Source organism: Athene cunicularia, assembly GCF_003259725.1.
Source record: "Athene cunicularia isolate RWA chromosome 5 unlocalized genomic scaffold, athCun1 chr5_part1, whole genome shotgun sequence".
NCBI lineage: Eukaryota > Metazoa > Chordata > Aves > Strigiformes > Strigidae > Athene > Athene cunicularia.
This window is the reverse complement of record NW_020799101.1, coordinates 40766711-40782336: the sequence shown is the minus strand read 5'-3', so window position 1 is coordinate 40782336 and position 15626 is coordinate 40766711. Positions and strand designations below refer to the sequence as shown.

Genomic DNA, 15626 nt, shown 5'->3' with positions numbered 1-15626 from the left:
GCTCTGTCTTCAAGTGACACGTCAGAGGAGACAGTTTTTTAGAAGAAATAGATAAATGCCTGTAACAAGTCACTGTCTATCACTTCCATATCCATTAAATGGAAGATAACACACTTGCTAAATGTTTTTTTTTAGTTTGTTTGTTTTTAAAGAAAGTACTAAATGTCTTCAAATGAGCAAGTTTGTCTTACAGGCCTGGGAAGAGAAAACACAATGAAGAGAACAATTATGCATGAGGGTAAGTGATGGACTGGAGAAGTTGCAGAATTTATTTTTTTTTTAAGTGGAAGATCATATCTCACAGGAGAGACTGACTAAAAATAGGTGATAGAGCCAGATAGTGTATTTTTGAAAACATCTGATGAAGCCCTTCAGCAAGGCCTCATCTCATGAGACTCCTTATTTTAAGGGGTAAAGTTATTTCTTGGAATAGAAAGGAACATAAACGTAAGGTCTATCCAGTCAGGCTTGCAAGAGAAAGAACTTACCAGTAGAATCGCATGGTGATCTGGGCTGGGGGCCTTTGTTTTCCAGCATATTCATTGTGTTCTTGGTAACAGATGATGGTACAAATAAAACTCAGGATGAAAAGTTACAGGGGGCCTTTGCAATAACTGATTTAAGGCCAGATTGCATCCATAAATGCAGCCCAAAAATGTGCAGAGGATCAGTTCGTCCATAATTAGAAACGAATCTAAGTAAATTACTGTCATTTGGGATCGTGGTAGTGGAGGAATTGTGGTGCTGTCCGTGATCAGTTAAGCTCAGGGCATTATATGTTTGCCCTTTGAACTGCGGCTACAGACCAAGAAGGTGTTGGTACACCACTGTATACTTGGCTATTCCTGGGCATTTGAATTTTGTCTTGCCTCAGCCCCCACCTTTGTCCGTCTTGGGTCTCTGGGGAGTTGGAGGCCTGTGACGGGTCACAGGTTCTTTTTGGAGGTCCCCTCTCCATTCTGAAACTGATTCTACCTAGAAAGGTTTGGGGTCTCTGCTTCTCTTGAGAGTCTTCCCTGACGCAGGGCAAAGCCACAGTCTGTCCTCGCTGGCCACCTGTGCCTCACAGGCTGCCGGCACAAGCAGCCTTTCAAGCACCTGGGAAGGCCTCTGCCCCAGGCCCGATGCTTCGTGGCCTGCAGCTGGCTCACCAGCACCAGCACCTCCCCGCGCCCGCCGGACCCGTGCCTGTGAGCAATCCCCTTACACGGCCGCGTGCACGTCAACGCGTGTCCCAGCCCTCCGCCAGGCCCCTCGCCAACCGCCCCTCGATGGCAGCAGGACTCCTGTGAGGCAAAACACAAGCGAAGACCCTCGCCTCGCTTCCACAGTGTTCACATACCTGGTTCATCTTGCTCTCGGGAGCGTGCCCTGGTTTTTGGAGGACTCTGCGCCGGGCTGTGTACCTTGAGGTTACAGCTCTCAGCCTTGCCTCTCCTCTGGTGAAAAGCGGATGCTGGAAATCGAGGTGCCTTTATAACAAAAGCTATCCCTGCAGCCTGCACACCTCGGCAGGAGGGGAGCAGCCAGCCGGGCCGGGATCCCTGCCTGGGTGAGGTGTGGAGGTGAAGTGGGGTGTGCGGACCCCCTGACAAAGGGGGGGCAGTAAAGGCTGCATGGGTGCTGCAAGGGCAGGGCTCACTCCCTCCTGTGCCAGCCTCCCGGGACCAGCTCCCAGGAGGAGGAGATGGGCTTTTCTGAAAGTTTTTTGGCTTCCTTTCTTGTCTCCGGGGGTGGCAGGGCTCCTGCCTCCCTGCTGGCCTCAGGGCCCCTGTAGTTCCCCCGTCCGACACGGAGGGGTGCCCCTCGCAAGCACCGCAGCGTGCTGCGCCTTGTGGGCTAAAACCAGGCAATTAAATAGCAGCTAAAAAAAGATATGCAACCATAAGCCGTATGCCATTTTTAGTGGCTTTCAGTTGTGATTAACTCCTTAGTCAACGGCTCTGTAAAACAACTTGCCTGGCACAGGGCTCTTCCTGAGCTGTTCCTCTCTGGCTGGAGCTGGGGCTGCTGGCACAGGGCTGTGGCCGTGACCATGCAGTGCCAACCCCAAGGCCTGTGGCTCTGCCCTCATCTGTCCAGTGCACGGGGCCGTACGGGCACAAAGCTTCTGGGCACGGTCTGTGGGCTGGTGTGGGTCTGCACAGCTTACGTTAGCAACGGGCTCTAGTTGCAGCTGAGGCTCCTGAGCCCTCCAAGGATATTAAATACTTCACACCCCAGAGGTACCAAAAGACCTGGGAAATGGATTTTGGATCCCTGGACTTTGGGATTCAGTCATCTGTGATTGTTACTAGAAAAAAAAATGTAAAATAACCCCAGTGTTACCACCAATCAGCTTTAAAAAAGCTGTGCTGGATCCAGTCTACATAAAAGCTAAATGGGAGGAGGATGAACCTGTGACAAAAGCTCACTGGTTTCTGGAGCAGCACAGTGTGTTTTCAGCCCACGGGGACTGGGTGTCTAAATCTCCTCTGGACCTTCCACGGCATGAAAATATGATCAACACTTGTTTGATTTGTAGCTACTGGACTGTTCTGATTAACAAGTCATCCATGAGCAGGACAGTAAGCGCTTCACAGGTGTTTTAGGACAGCACACCATTGTTCCTCCGAAGGCCTGAGAAAGGCTGTTGCAGCAGCACATGCTGTGGCAGCCTCCAGTTGAAGGCCTGGCCAGGATTCCCTGCAGCAGTAGGAGGAGGAGGGTGGGTCTGTGCTGGAGGGGACTGAGTAATTTGGCAGAAGCCACTGGAGAAGTTGCTGCCAGCTCTTGTGCCACCCGTCCCTTGCTGCCTCCACGGCTCCCTGTGTGTAGGAGCTTCTTTTCACCTGAGGGGCAGGAGCTCCTCTTTCTCCCCTTCTTCCACCAGTCCCTCCGCCTGCTTGGGCCTGGACCTCCGAGTCCCCATCCTCTGCATCAGGGAAAGAGGCTCAGCCCCTGCTGCTTCCCCCACTCCGCCCTGGCCTGCCGTCACACACACACACACAGCGCCTCACAGCTCAGCCCTGTGGCCACACTCACCTTCTGGCTCAGTCAACTGCTGAGCAAATCCTGGGTTTTCTCTTTTTCTGAGAGCAAGGCTGGGGCAACCCCCCAGCCTGAGAGTGCTCCAGCAGAGCCCTGCTGGTCCCAGTGAGTAGAGTTCCAGTTATCCAGTAAGTTGCAAACACCAGATCCACAGCACCAGCCTCCTATGTACTCAGTATCTACCTATCCCGGTTTCCTTCAGGTGCTGTCTATCATGCCTTGTCCTGCAGCCAGCAAATGCCCATCTCGCACCCCTCCGGCTGTGTTTGTGCAGTCAGAGCTCAGCCAGGCAGCAGGATTGTGGTGAGCCCTCTGCTCCCTTCTGCTTCTCTCCGGCTCGCCCTGCCGTCTGCGTGACTGAGGGCTCACCAGTTGCACTCTTTTATTCATTCAACATTTTCCACCCTGAGGTGTCCTGAAACAATGATAAAATTTTTGAGGGGATCCTGTGATTCCTTGCTGAGCAGTTAAGGAAAAAACCCAATGGTGACCAGGTGTCTGGTTTCTTTCGGTATCAAATGAAGCCCGAGCTGTTAAAAACAGCTGAAGATTCCTCTTCCTGCAGGAGCTGCTTGTGGCTTGGCACGGATGAAGCTGCGCTGTCCTCAGCCATGAGCCCTTGGCCCTTTCTGTATGGGGGCACAGCACTCTGTTAGACAGCCTCGTCCAGCCCTGCCTAAGCCTGAGGCACTGGCAGCACTGAGCTTTGAACATGTGTGAGCTAATGTTATGCGTTATTTCTGAGACGTGCTGGGCCTGGACTTTCCTATAAAACAGTGTTATGCAGCTGGAGTCAAACGTGATTTGATAAACCATGAGTGTCCCTTTGGGGCCTGGCTGGAGCCACATTTTGTATGCTCAGCCTTGTAATGGCAGCAGGGCCCGGAACGAGGTCCCCCCTGCCCAGGCAGCCCCACGTGGGAGCAGGACACTGGGGCGGGTGGGAGGCTGGCGGGGAGCCCCCGCAGGTGCCGCCCCTGGGAGCAGGGTGAGGGGCAGCTGCTGGCTTGGCTGGGCTTGGCTGATTTTGGGGCATGTGGGAGGTGGTGGTGAGGCCCTCTGAGGGCCTGGGACAGGCCAAAGCTTCAGCAAAGTTCAAACATATGTTAACGTTTCCATGTACAAGATGGATAACAGCACAGATAGGATTTTCCTGCTCTGGTTATCTTGATACATTTTTTTAATGTTGTAGGTCTGATGTGGTTGTGTTAGAACTTGTGACTGGTGGCAAAAAGCATGACAGAAAAAGGAGGTGCCTGCAAATCTTTTGCAACGCTAATGATTAACTCCTGCTCCTCAACCAGTGCTCTCACTTCCAGGTTACAATGACTCCTTGGTTTCAAAAAGTGGCTCAAGCAGACTTTCAGCTCAGGATCACTTTGCAAAGCTTTAAATTTGCTTCCTCAGCTTTTGAAAGTCCATGGCAAAAACTTCACAAAAGTCGTCCTGCAGAATCTCACCCCACAAATGTTTTGCAGCTCTGACATATGGGGCAATCAACTTGAACCAGCAGGCTTAGTCTCCAGGAAGAAATTTTAATAAACAGCTCCCACCAGGCGAGCTGAACTGATAGCAGCCACAGTGGGAATTGTTTACTACTGTGCTTCAGCATAGACAAGGCCTCATTGTCTGGCTTTGACGGGGAAAATGTCCAGTTTCACAAACTTTGCTGAGCAAGGGAGAAAATAATTATATTGCAGATCAGCTTACAAGGGACACATTCATGTTTGAAAGAAAACTTGGTTTTCATAGAGTGAGGAAGAGAGGCACAACTGCCAAAGGGAAAAACCGGTGGCTTTGGTGACCTACTAAAATTGCCTCAAGTCAGAAGTTATTCCTGGCTGAAGGTGGGTCCCGGGGGGCTGGATCCTTGGCTCTGGCTGGGAGGCAGGCAGGGCAAGGGGAAAGCGTGCGGGAAACCAAGCGCTCCTCCTCCTCCGGAGCTGCTCCGTGCGCAGCCGGCACCCGGGCGCGAGGCGGGCAGACGGCAGAGCCCTCGCCATGGCTGGACACAGAGCCCTCGCTGCAGCCGCCTCCTGCTCGGGCCCCGATGCCCTCTCGTCTCCAGGCTCCCCAGGGGGCGTTTGCCAGGGCAGAAGCTGTGGTGGCAGGCTCGCGTGGCCCCGTCCTCTCCTGCCCACTCAGGAGCCCGCGGGCACTCTGGGGCAGGTCAGCGCAGCGGGCCACGGGCTCCCCGACGCCACTCGCAGGGTGGGTGACGCGCTACCACCGGAGCGCCGCTGCCTGCAAACTCCCAATTACCGCAGTCGCGATTTTATTTGCAGTGTTTGAGCAAAGCGTTGGCAGTGTTTTGCTTCATGTGGTTTTACTTAGGAGGATGACGGGGCGAACGGTGAAGGAATATGTTTTACAGCGCTGGGTTGGCTGTGATGAACCACATGCCTTCCTCCCAGCACTGGGACTATTATCTGAAGCCATTTTGGTTGTGTCCCCAAGAGGGGAGGATGTAATTATCTTTTTTTTTTTTTTTTTTCAAGATTGCATGTAATTTTCTCCCCTCTATCTTAAAAAAACCCACCAAAACAGAAGCAGAAATTAACTGTGTACAAGCTGATAACCTATTAATTATTTCATCAGCCGGAAAGCAAAGCTCGAATGAGTCTAGTGCTATGAATCTCGCTGCTTTTTTTGTGAACATTTCTCTCAAGGAAGCATGCACTCTTCACATGAAGCTGCAACGCCATCAAAAACCCAGTTTGTTGTCATGGCAATGTCAGTAGTCACCTCCTCTGTATGCCAACTCATCGGCACTCGTAGGATCATAGTGAAATTCAGGTGGGAAGGGACCTCTGGAGATCTGTAAGTCCTGCCTCCTGCTCAGGGCAGAGTCTGCCATGAGATCAAACCAGGTTGCTCGGGGCTTTCTCCAGCCATGAAGCTGCCTGGGCAACATTTCTAAGCTATTTCTACCAGCCTTCTAACCCTCCTAATTTCAGTCAGTCTGGGAATAGTATTTTGAATTTGCTATGTCTTTGACATTTATTCACTGTTCTCTTTTTCATTGCCCTGAGTCTATCCAGAACAGGAATCTCCCTTCCTCTTTGATTTCTTTCTCTGTCTGCAGGGTTGTTACACCTTGCTTCATTGCTCATGAACATACTGGCGCAGGCCACGCCGCTCTCTTGTGTTCTCTTATCTGCTGAGGGTTTTGATGCCATGCTCATCACCACGACACCTGAAGAGTTTCTCCCATGAACTTAAGATCTGGTTATACTTTTCTATTTCCCTCTCTTTCGGTCAGTCATCTTGCCACCTGACCAACTGCGTGTGTTTTCTTGTCTTTGACATTTGTTTTCTGTCCACATTGGCACTGCTTTAGGAAAGCATCCCTAGTCAGAACAAACGCATCCATACATACAAGTTAAATGTGCGCTTGACTGCTCTTCACATAGACTTATGAGCAGGCAAATGTTGCCCTTAAACCCAGTCATTTCTACTTGTTGTCATTTATGTAAAGTGCACTGGCCTAAAGAAAGGAGAGAGCGGTGTGTTTGTGTGTGCCCTTGTCCCGAAGGGCACCCACTTGCCAACTCTCTTTGACAGGATTGTTTCATGAGTTTTGTGTTTCACTCTTCTCCTGCTTGTATCGTATTTAGTATACCATGTCCTGAGGGCAACTGCTGTGCAAGGTTTGTCCTGTTTAATAGAATTATGGTTGCCATGGGTAGTGGAAAGGTCAAATTCATTCTGCATGATGAATTCTACAAGTCAAGGTACGTTACAGAGGAAGAGGGAAACCTGGGTCTCATAGTCTGCGTCAAGGAGCCAGGGGTTCAACTGATGGGGGTTTTAAAAGAGGTTTATGTTAATTTGTTGCCCTCCTTCCCAAGGAAATGCACTTGGAATTGGGGACCAAATCTAGGCTTATTGGAAAACCCCAGCTCTGCAGCCAAGTGCCACAGCTTTTTCTGTGCCTATCTCCATGCCATCCCTCTGCTTTCTGGCCAGAGTCTCCTCTGGGACAGAGTTGTGCTTTGCCTCAGACACCTACCACAGTCCTTTCAGAGAGTGTGTCTAGAGAACCAAGCACAAGTGAAGGGGCTGACGTAAACTGCGTATTTCTAGGTGGGGCTGAGCAGGGTACTGGCAACAAATAATGCAGTGCTAGCTTTTCTGGTATTTGGTTTCCAAACAGCATGAAATGTGGCTTGTATTTCAGCCCCGGTGCCTCATTTCAGCATCTCTGAGGTGAGAGGAGGATGGGGCTTAGCACTCAGGGATGACACAGTGCTAAGCCCTCCCCTACGGGCTCCATGCCAACCCCTGGGGGCCTCCTACTGACCTCCGTACCAGCCTGGCATACAGACCCCGATGCAGCCCTGCCTGCAGGAGGGGGACACAGAGGTGGGCACCCCAGTGGGAAACAGCAGAACATCTCTGTGAGAAGGCCTGGGACACAGCAGGAAGTTTTGGAAAAAACTCTCTTGCAAGGTTTTGATTCGATGTTTGCTTTTTAAGGATGTGAAAGGCAAAAGCAGAGCAAGTAAAAGGAACAGTCTTGAGATGTCACCCTACCGGCGGGACTTCATGAGAACAGATGGGGAGACTGAGGCAAAAGGCAGTGCTTGAAACCTGGCTACCTGAGTGTTGCTCAACAACAGGAAGGAAAGAGAGAGAGAGAGAGAGAGATAACTTGCACACTCCATTGCATTTGATTTTCCAACCTTCATAGCTGAGCCCTAATGGGGAGGGCAGGGTCATGACATGAGAGGCAATTTAGAACACCACCACCGTGCTGAGTGTGATTGCAGGAGACGTAGCAAGTAGCTGCAAAAACTGATATAAACGGGTGGATTTCATGGCTTGCAATATAACGCTTTGATATCGCTTGTCATCAGAGGGAGTTCCATTTTTACTTGCTCACAGTTTTGCTGTAAGTCTTTAATTTTGCTAACAGTAGTAATAATAAAAGGCATCTGTGGAGGCCAGAGAGCCATACAGCACATTTAAGCTGTAAGATCTGTCATGCTGTCTTCTTCTCGGGGCAAAGCCCAAAGCTGGCTGAGTTCTGGTTTACACTGTCAGCTTGCAGAGGATCACCGGGAGCAAGACTAACTCCAAGTCATGGCACTGTCTGCTTTGAGCCCACAGAAGATATTCGCGCTACATTGTTCTCCTTAATTACCGCTCTCTGGAAACATAAGGCATGGGATGAAGGAGAATGAAACAAAGAGGCTTATTTAGGTCAATTACAAAAGTAAGGGCTAATTGCGAACAAAGTGGTAAAACAGGAGCAGACGGGGCTCAGAGGAAAACAATGTCAACAGTGACCTACATACTCTCAGGGAGGGAGGGGGAGGTTAGGCAGCAGGCGGCGGGGAACGCATAGCTCAGCACGAGAGGGGTTTGCATGCTTCTCTCCTTTCAGGTCCCTGGGCCAGGGCCAGCCTGCGTGCCGAGTGCCGTCCGTGCGGTCTGCGCAGAGCTGGCCTAAACACGTAAGAACATCCAGGGAGGCATCAGCCAAGTGATGCAGAGGCATAGTTCCCACATGACGTTTAGCCCCGCAGGAAGCTGCAAGACCTCTTCTCTGAGCCTCAGGGCAGACCGGGAAAATAACAGCCCCCTGCTTTCCATGCAGAACAGTCCTGGAGGGACGATGGTGTAGTCTGTACACTCCTGCTTATGCTGCCAGGGGGAGGACAAGTGAAGGACACTCGGTTGCTTAGACACACGCTGGAAAACGTATCTTGTGATCCCTTTCAGTGCCTGTAACGGTAAGGAGCACTCTCTAACCTAACCAGACCCAACAAAACCTCACCCAACCCAACCATTCTATAAGAAACAGGCCCTTGGGTGATCTTAGAGCAGGAAGGCAGCAGATTTCAACATCCCCTCACTGAGCCCTTGCGAGTGCTTTTAAGATGTTTGTGAAAGGTAGCTGTTCCCAACTACCTTTCACAAACCCCCCTAAACTCACTGCCAACAGGCTGAAGCATGTTTACACCTCCACTCACTGCAAAATGTTTATGGGCCCAAAACCGGGAAAAGTATGACGTGACCGCTCTAAGAGAAACCTTTACCATTCCTCACAGAGTTCAATGGTCAGTTCATCCTCTGCTTCATATTTCCAGAGAGCAGTAATTGAGGAGAACAGTGGAACACAAGTAACTCCTACAAAAAGGAACAAGGATTTGGAATCCCTTATTTAAGTGCCAGCTCAATCAAATGCTTTCTTATCATGTGGCTTTCAGCTCTGGACTCCCCTTGCAAGTAGGGACCTCTGTATCCAACACGCAGTCTCGGTGTGCCTGCCAGCCCTGGCACCTGGCCAGTCAATGGGAGACGGCCCTCTCCTATCTGCACACTGCTGGGCTTGTCTCTGCCCATATCTAAGGTCCCAGATAACTGCCCTCTAAAAAAGGCAGCATTCGTGCAAGACTCAGTTCCACTGTGGGCTTTTGAGACTGTCAAACATTTGGTCCTATGTGTAAATAGGACCAGACTCAGATCTAAGCGTAAAGAAACCCCTGCGGATTGGCCTGGGTAGCATGTCATGGCTTATCTGACCAGCCAAAGCTGTGATAGTGGGGATTTCACAGGACCCAGACAGTGTCCAGGCTGAGTTTTACCTTAGTACTTGCTGTGTGCCCTCTCTCATGTAGACAGGAGGAAGCACAACGTGTTTACATTCAGCAGCTACCACCCAGTATTCTGATCCCCTGCCACTGGAAAATGAATAACACAGGTCCCACTTCTGGTGAAAAGTTAATGGGGTTGTGACATAATTTATCTCCCTTCACAAGCTGGCTAACGCACGTATGTGTGGGCCAGGCCACAGCTAGTGGGAATAACCATTCACATGTAGGATGTACTAGCTGAGAAGCTGGAACAGCAGCAGCTGGGGCTGCGGCATCGCCCTCGGGGAGCCGCTGGCCCCTGCAGTGCCCTGGCAGGCTCATCCAACCTCACGGCATCCAAGTGCTGATGAGGCTCTCGTGAGGACCCTCCACAGCACGTGCTGCCTGAGGTGGCTGTGGGAGGTCCTCCAGCCATTCCTCCAGATTTAAATCACCCAGCCCAGATTGCTTTTAATCAATCAATCACATCTGCCACCTCACCGCAAGCTCGGACGCGCACCTTGCACACCGGATGAGCACATGCCTCGGGCACCAGGTGAGTCAGAACATGGCCTCAGCCTGACAGCTGAACGGACACAGGTACGCACTTCACTAATTAAAAGGGTTTTAAACGAGGGCATGGATTTTGCTGATCCCTTGAAATACAGGGTGAGACACAAGTGGACTAGTTCACCTGTTATAATAGCAGAGCCACAGCTTAAATGGATTTGTAGTTTTTTCCTTCAGTTTAGGGCACATTCTTCTAATTCAGAAAAAGGATGAGTGTAGCTGTGCTTGGGATTTCCGAGTACATCTGTGAACCTTTTGTCTTACCACAGAAATTACCCATCCTTGGTGAATACAAGCCTTTTCTAAGCAGCATCTTCCTGTATCCAATCGGGCTTTCTATACTACACATTTTGCCCATGGTTTCACTTTATCAGCACAATTTCCTGGCAGCCAGCTGAATGGCATTCATGCATGTATGTTTTGCTTTTTTAAAGCTCAGCTGGGTTCTGTGATAAAAGCATATTTTCCCTAGATGCATTATGAACTAGAGGTATCTATATGACTTTTCCATGGGAATACATGAAGAAAAGATCCTGTGTAACTGCTGTCTGGAATCTAAACATTTCAAGTCAGGTAGCAGGAGCCTGATAAAAAGACCCAGGCTATGACTGGAAACATTTCCAGCCAGAAACTCATTCTGCTTATCCCTTGTAGCTATGGCAGTAAAGGAGAGAGAGGAAGGGACAAAGCTCACTGAAGGAAAACAAAGCAACAAAACCAATTAACTCTGGTTGGGCTTTATCACCTGACATGCTGTGCATTGAGCTTTGGACACCTTTGTGTGACCTGCAAAGAATCCTCAGTGCATTTTGCCAAGGCAAACTCATACCTGATTAAGAGGTTAATAATGAAATTATTAAGCTTGCACTCATCTTCATAGTTGGAGAAAAGTTAAATGTAAAATGCCCTCTATATACTGCATGGTAGCTGCTTTTCTCTTGCTCTCTATTTTTTCATACAGTTATATTTCTTCTGAACTAGACAAAAGCTGTTTATTTTTCCTCCTCCACCCTCTCTCCTCATCCCTGCTGTTCACTGTTCTAACAAGTCAACAGGTGGAAAAAGGCGTTATGACCCTGCCGAATCAACATCCTGTGAGGCTAAAATGACAGCCGTTAACCTAAATGGAAGGCAGTGACGTGGTCCTTCGGAGGTAGAAGTGTAGATACAGAAGTCTGAATGCTCTTCTTCCACAGGATGTTAAAGTTTGGGGAGAAAAATGCGTTTTCTGCTTTTCACTTGTCCTGAAAGCCACTCAGAAAAGTGGCAATGAGGATGTGGAGCAAAATGTCTGTCCCCACTATTCTTGCAGATAGACTTGAGCAAGTTCAACCCATGTTCTAAGCTGTCTGGAAGCTATAAATCTGCATGAGCGTGATGCTGATCCCTGACTAAATTACCTGCTCCCTAAGCTGGCCTCAATTGCTCATGCTGGCTGCCATAACTTCCACTTTGGAGCTCCCTCTAGCACCAAGAGAGTAGGTGAGCTCCAGCACGTCAGTGTCTGAAAAAAAGAAATCCTTTCTCAGATCTGTTTCTTTAATGAAGAAATTAATTAAAAAATGGCAAAAACAAGCTGATCAAGCAACCATCCTGGGTTGTGGCTACACTGTGGTGTCAACATGTCAGGGTTTCAGAGACACGGAGCACCTTGCTGCCCCTGTCACCCAGTGCTTGGGCAGTGCTCAGCAGATCTGGTGATGGGAGCATGGCTGCCCTCATTATGTCAGCACAGCTGGCTGGAGAGTCACCTCACCGTCCCTGCCTTCCTGCAGGTGGTGAGGAGAGCTTTGTCTCTAAGGAGAACAAGTTCAAGGAAAGGTTTTAACATCACACTGAGAGGGCTCGTGTAGTGCTTCTGCTCCGTTGCTTTGTGTCTTATATTACATGCTCTTTTTTATCAAGATATTTTTGAATAGGAAAATAATTTTGTTTAAAATCACTCCTAAATTGTTCCTTTTGCTTGGAGCCCTACATGAGGATTATGGGGTTATCTGCAAGATGTTATTTCTTAGAAAAGCACAGAGGATTTCTGCAACAGAGAAAAAACTTTTTCAGATACTTCATTACCTAATGCTTAAAAATATGGCATTTAACCTATTGAGGCATCTGTTCTCTCTCATTATTTATGGCATCCCTCAGAAGACTATTTAATTCAAGACCAAATGCTGCAGATGCCAAAGAAAAGTGATATAATTTATTCGTGGAACATTGTCCTTTCTGGCAAGGAAGAACTCATGACCTCTAGAGTGAAGCTGAAAAATCCTGTTGCCTTTGGTGATCATTAACCGATCTCAGACAAGGTGCTGCCCTGTGGAGATGGGTGCTACAGGAACGCACTGTAAAAGACAAGCCTTGTTCTGAAGTAAAGGCAATCTACAAAATGGCGAGAAACGGTGAGAAAATAGCAGCACGACAAAAGGAACAGCAGTAATCGGGTGGAGGGGGGTGAGCACAGCAAGGAACATACGCACCATCAGAAGCCCCACATGCATAGCTTTAATGAGCTGCGACAGAAGCAGCAGCGAAGGCCTGGCCAGCAGATTACCAGCTGAACTGCTGCCGTGGGAGAGCTTATTTTGGACACCGTGAACAAAAGCAACACCAGGAGGCACCTCACGGAGCAGAGGGTTTACTGACTGCTTCTAGAAATGCCACTGAATGAAAGTAGAAGCTTGTTTCTCTTCATTTCAAGTTATTTGGCACTTATCGGAGGATAGACTGGGAGAACAGAAGCTGTGGGGTTAGTATCATCTAGTCCAGTTTCACCCAAGCTAAAGCTCTAGTAGTTGTAGGCTCAGTGCAAGGGTTTTGCATCAACCTTTCATAAATTTGATATTACAATTGGAAAATTGGACCCTTCTAATGATGAAATAGGTGTGTCGCACTGCAATACCTAGAGGAAGCTGGTGATTCCTGCTTCTTTTCTATTTGTATTAGTAGGATCAAAGAAAAAAGAGTGTTTGTATTAAAACTATAGGAAAAGTTTCTTTAAAAACCACTGCTAAGATCCTTCTCTTTAGGATGAACTGAAGAAACTGTGACATTTCATCCTGCTTAGAAAATAACTAGAAAGGTAGTACGCTTTAGTCAGAAAATCAGAAACATCCGTTCCCTGTCCCAGTTCCTTTTCACTGAATTTAGAAGTCCACTGATGTTTCAGAGTTAGCCTGTCTCTTCAGTCGCTTCACAGACACAAAGAATTGTAATCACAAATCACATTATGCTGTGCTCAGCTTTCAACAAAAGAGGAACAATGCTAGTTGCATTTAAACAGCATCTCCCAAGCAAACATCTCAGTTGTCCCTTGTTTTCAAAGACATCCCTCAGTTCTTTCTCAAATGTATGCATGTTTCTCCCAAATTTGATGACTCTGATGTTTTAGTGTTGAACAGCAGAAATTTAAGAACTATCGACTGTTTTTTTTTTTTTTTTTCCCCTGCACAGTGCCAGGTCCCAGTCCCGTACAGTCTGGTGCATGTTTTTAACTCCATGTCCAGCGTGAGTAGTTCCACTCACTATAATTGATAGTCTGGATAAAATTAAGCACACGTGTAAATCTTTACCGAAGAGGGGTTTTATTTTTGCAGCAGCAGCTCTGGTTTCCTTCATGAATTGCTCCTCACCCTTAGCAACGGGGTGCTGTTATTCAGCAATAGGACAATAGAGTTGGTAGGAATGGACAACATTCACATTTTCTAGAAGAATCCTTTCTTACATGCCACTTCTGGGATTGCAGGACATGTCTGGGGCTGAAAGCTAAGATACCTAAATGATTTTGTGATTCTATACTTATATTCCTAGCTCCCATGGACTTCAATTATTTTTAAAAATAATTGCAACATTACCAACTCTTGCAATTTTATTGTAAATCTGACAAAATTTGGTATCTTTTGGAATGCCCTGCTTCCTGAAACCTTGTGACTTTTTGACACAGCAACAAGCATGGATTTCTCTATGTATCAAAACTAAAGCCTAACAAAGGTTAGAAAATGACATTTTAAATTCACTTCCTGTAGGTTTCTATGACATGACTGGAGCTGACAGATTAGAAAGATGTCCTGTGTTATGCCTCTGGGTGTTTTCAATACATGCAGATTTCTGACCAGTTGAGCCTTAAGATTCTAGTCCTGCAAACCCTTGTGCCTGCTCAGAATCCCACTTTGAAAGTAAACAACCTTTTCCTGAAATTCAGGTGGTGCAGCTTCATATAGTCGCAAGCTGTGATGGTGGCAGTGCGCTGCTCACAGTGGGCACCATTAAGAGGAAGACCATAGCCCATGTGGACCGTCTGTCATGTTAAAACTGTGCCTGAACTTCAGCAAATTTTCGTGGACTGTATTTTTGGAATGATCGTCTCCAACTGCTATGAATACTCTGGGTTTGAATTAGTCACTGAAGATGGGAAAGGGGAGAGGGTATCCACAAGAGGAAATAGAGGAGCCAGAAAGATACTCCAGGACAGATGATAGATGGCAATTAATGGTAGACTGTGTTAAGGGAGCGGGTGCTAGCAGGACTTTTCCACCCTAAGAAATGCTCGTTTCCTTTCTCCCCTTTGGGGCGGAGATGTACGTTAGGCCAGTGTGGACATGTACAGTCCCTTTGAACTCTTTAGAGTGAATCCTAAATGTACGGCCTTTGATAGCAATTCAGGCTTGGTAGCCTGTAAGATCCGTCTCCCCACCTCCTCTCACAGGGTTAGTACCTGCCATGGCATGGTGGGGCAGCTGTCTGTCCCCTTTTGAGAAGCACAGGAATTAGTGTAGCGGCTTCTGAGCTCTTCCATGGGGAACAGCTATTAGGCAGCTCCAGGGCAAAACCTTCTTGCTGGCCCGGTGTATGTTTGCTTCTAGGCTCTCACTGCTGGCATACAAGTGTCCAAATCCTGACTCCATGGGCTCCATCCCTGCATCTTGATGTGACAGTGGGCTCTCAGATTTCTAGCAAAAACTCTGGAGAACTGAGGGGAGAAGGAGCGCCAGGACCCCATCGTAGGTGGGAACCTAAGGGACCATACGCAGCGGAGTCCTACCGTGCCGCTGTGGGGCTGTGGAGTCCCATGGTCACCCAGTAACACCCAGCCCAGCTGCTGCGGGTTTGGCTTTGCCAGCAGCCTCCTCACCAGCTAGCTGTGTGAGCACGGTATAGTGCCGGTAAAGGACCCAAAGGCCCGGCGTACAGCGTTAGATGTGCATCATCCGAGTCAGGCTGCCCTGCGATAAGATGGCCACTCAACAACTTTTTCACCTCCGCAATGAAACGCAGGACCCGTGTCTCTGCAGCACTGCTGCCCTCGAGTGTCACAGCAATGCTGTGGGTGGCAAGGCCCGCCCGGCCGTCCCACGGCACGGGAGCACAAGCGGAGAGCCCCCGTCCCCCCTCCCGGCCCAGGGTGGCAGGGCCACGGCGCCCCACGGCCCCCTGCCCTGCGCCTTCCCCACA

General features: G+C 48.8%; 1 protein-coding gene across 8 annotated transcripts in view; it reads left to right on the top strand.

The window, feature by feature from the left end:
• The first annotated feature begins 10154 nt into the window (after positions 1-10154).
• Positions 10155-15626, top strand: part of MAPKBP1 (mitogen-activated protein kinase binding protein 1) — a 105076-nt gene continuing 99604 nt past the window's right edge. For all 8 annotated transcript variants that reach the window (XR_003398519.1, XM_026849855.1, XM_026849854.1 and 5 more), the window contains exon 1: positions 10155-10167. The gene's annotated coding sequence lies outside the window, so the exon portion shown is untranslated. The remainder of the gene's footprint in view (positions 10168-15626) is intronic.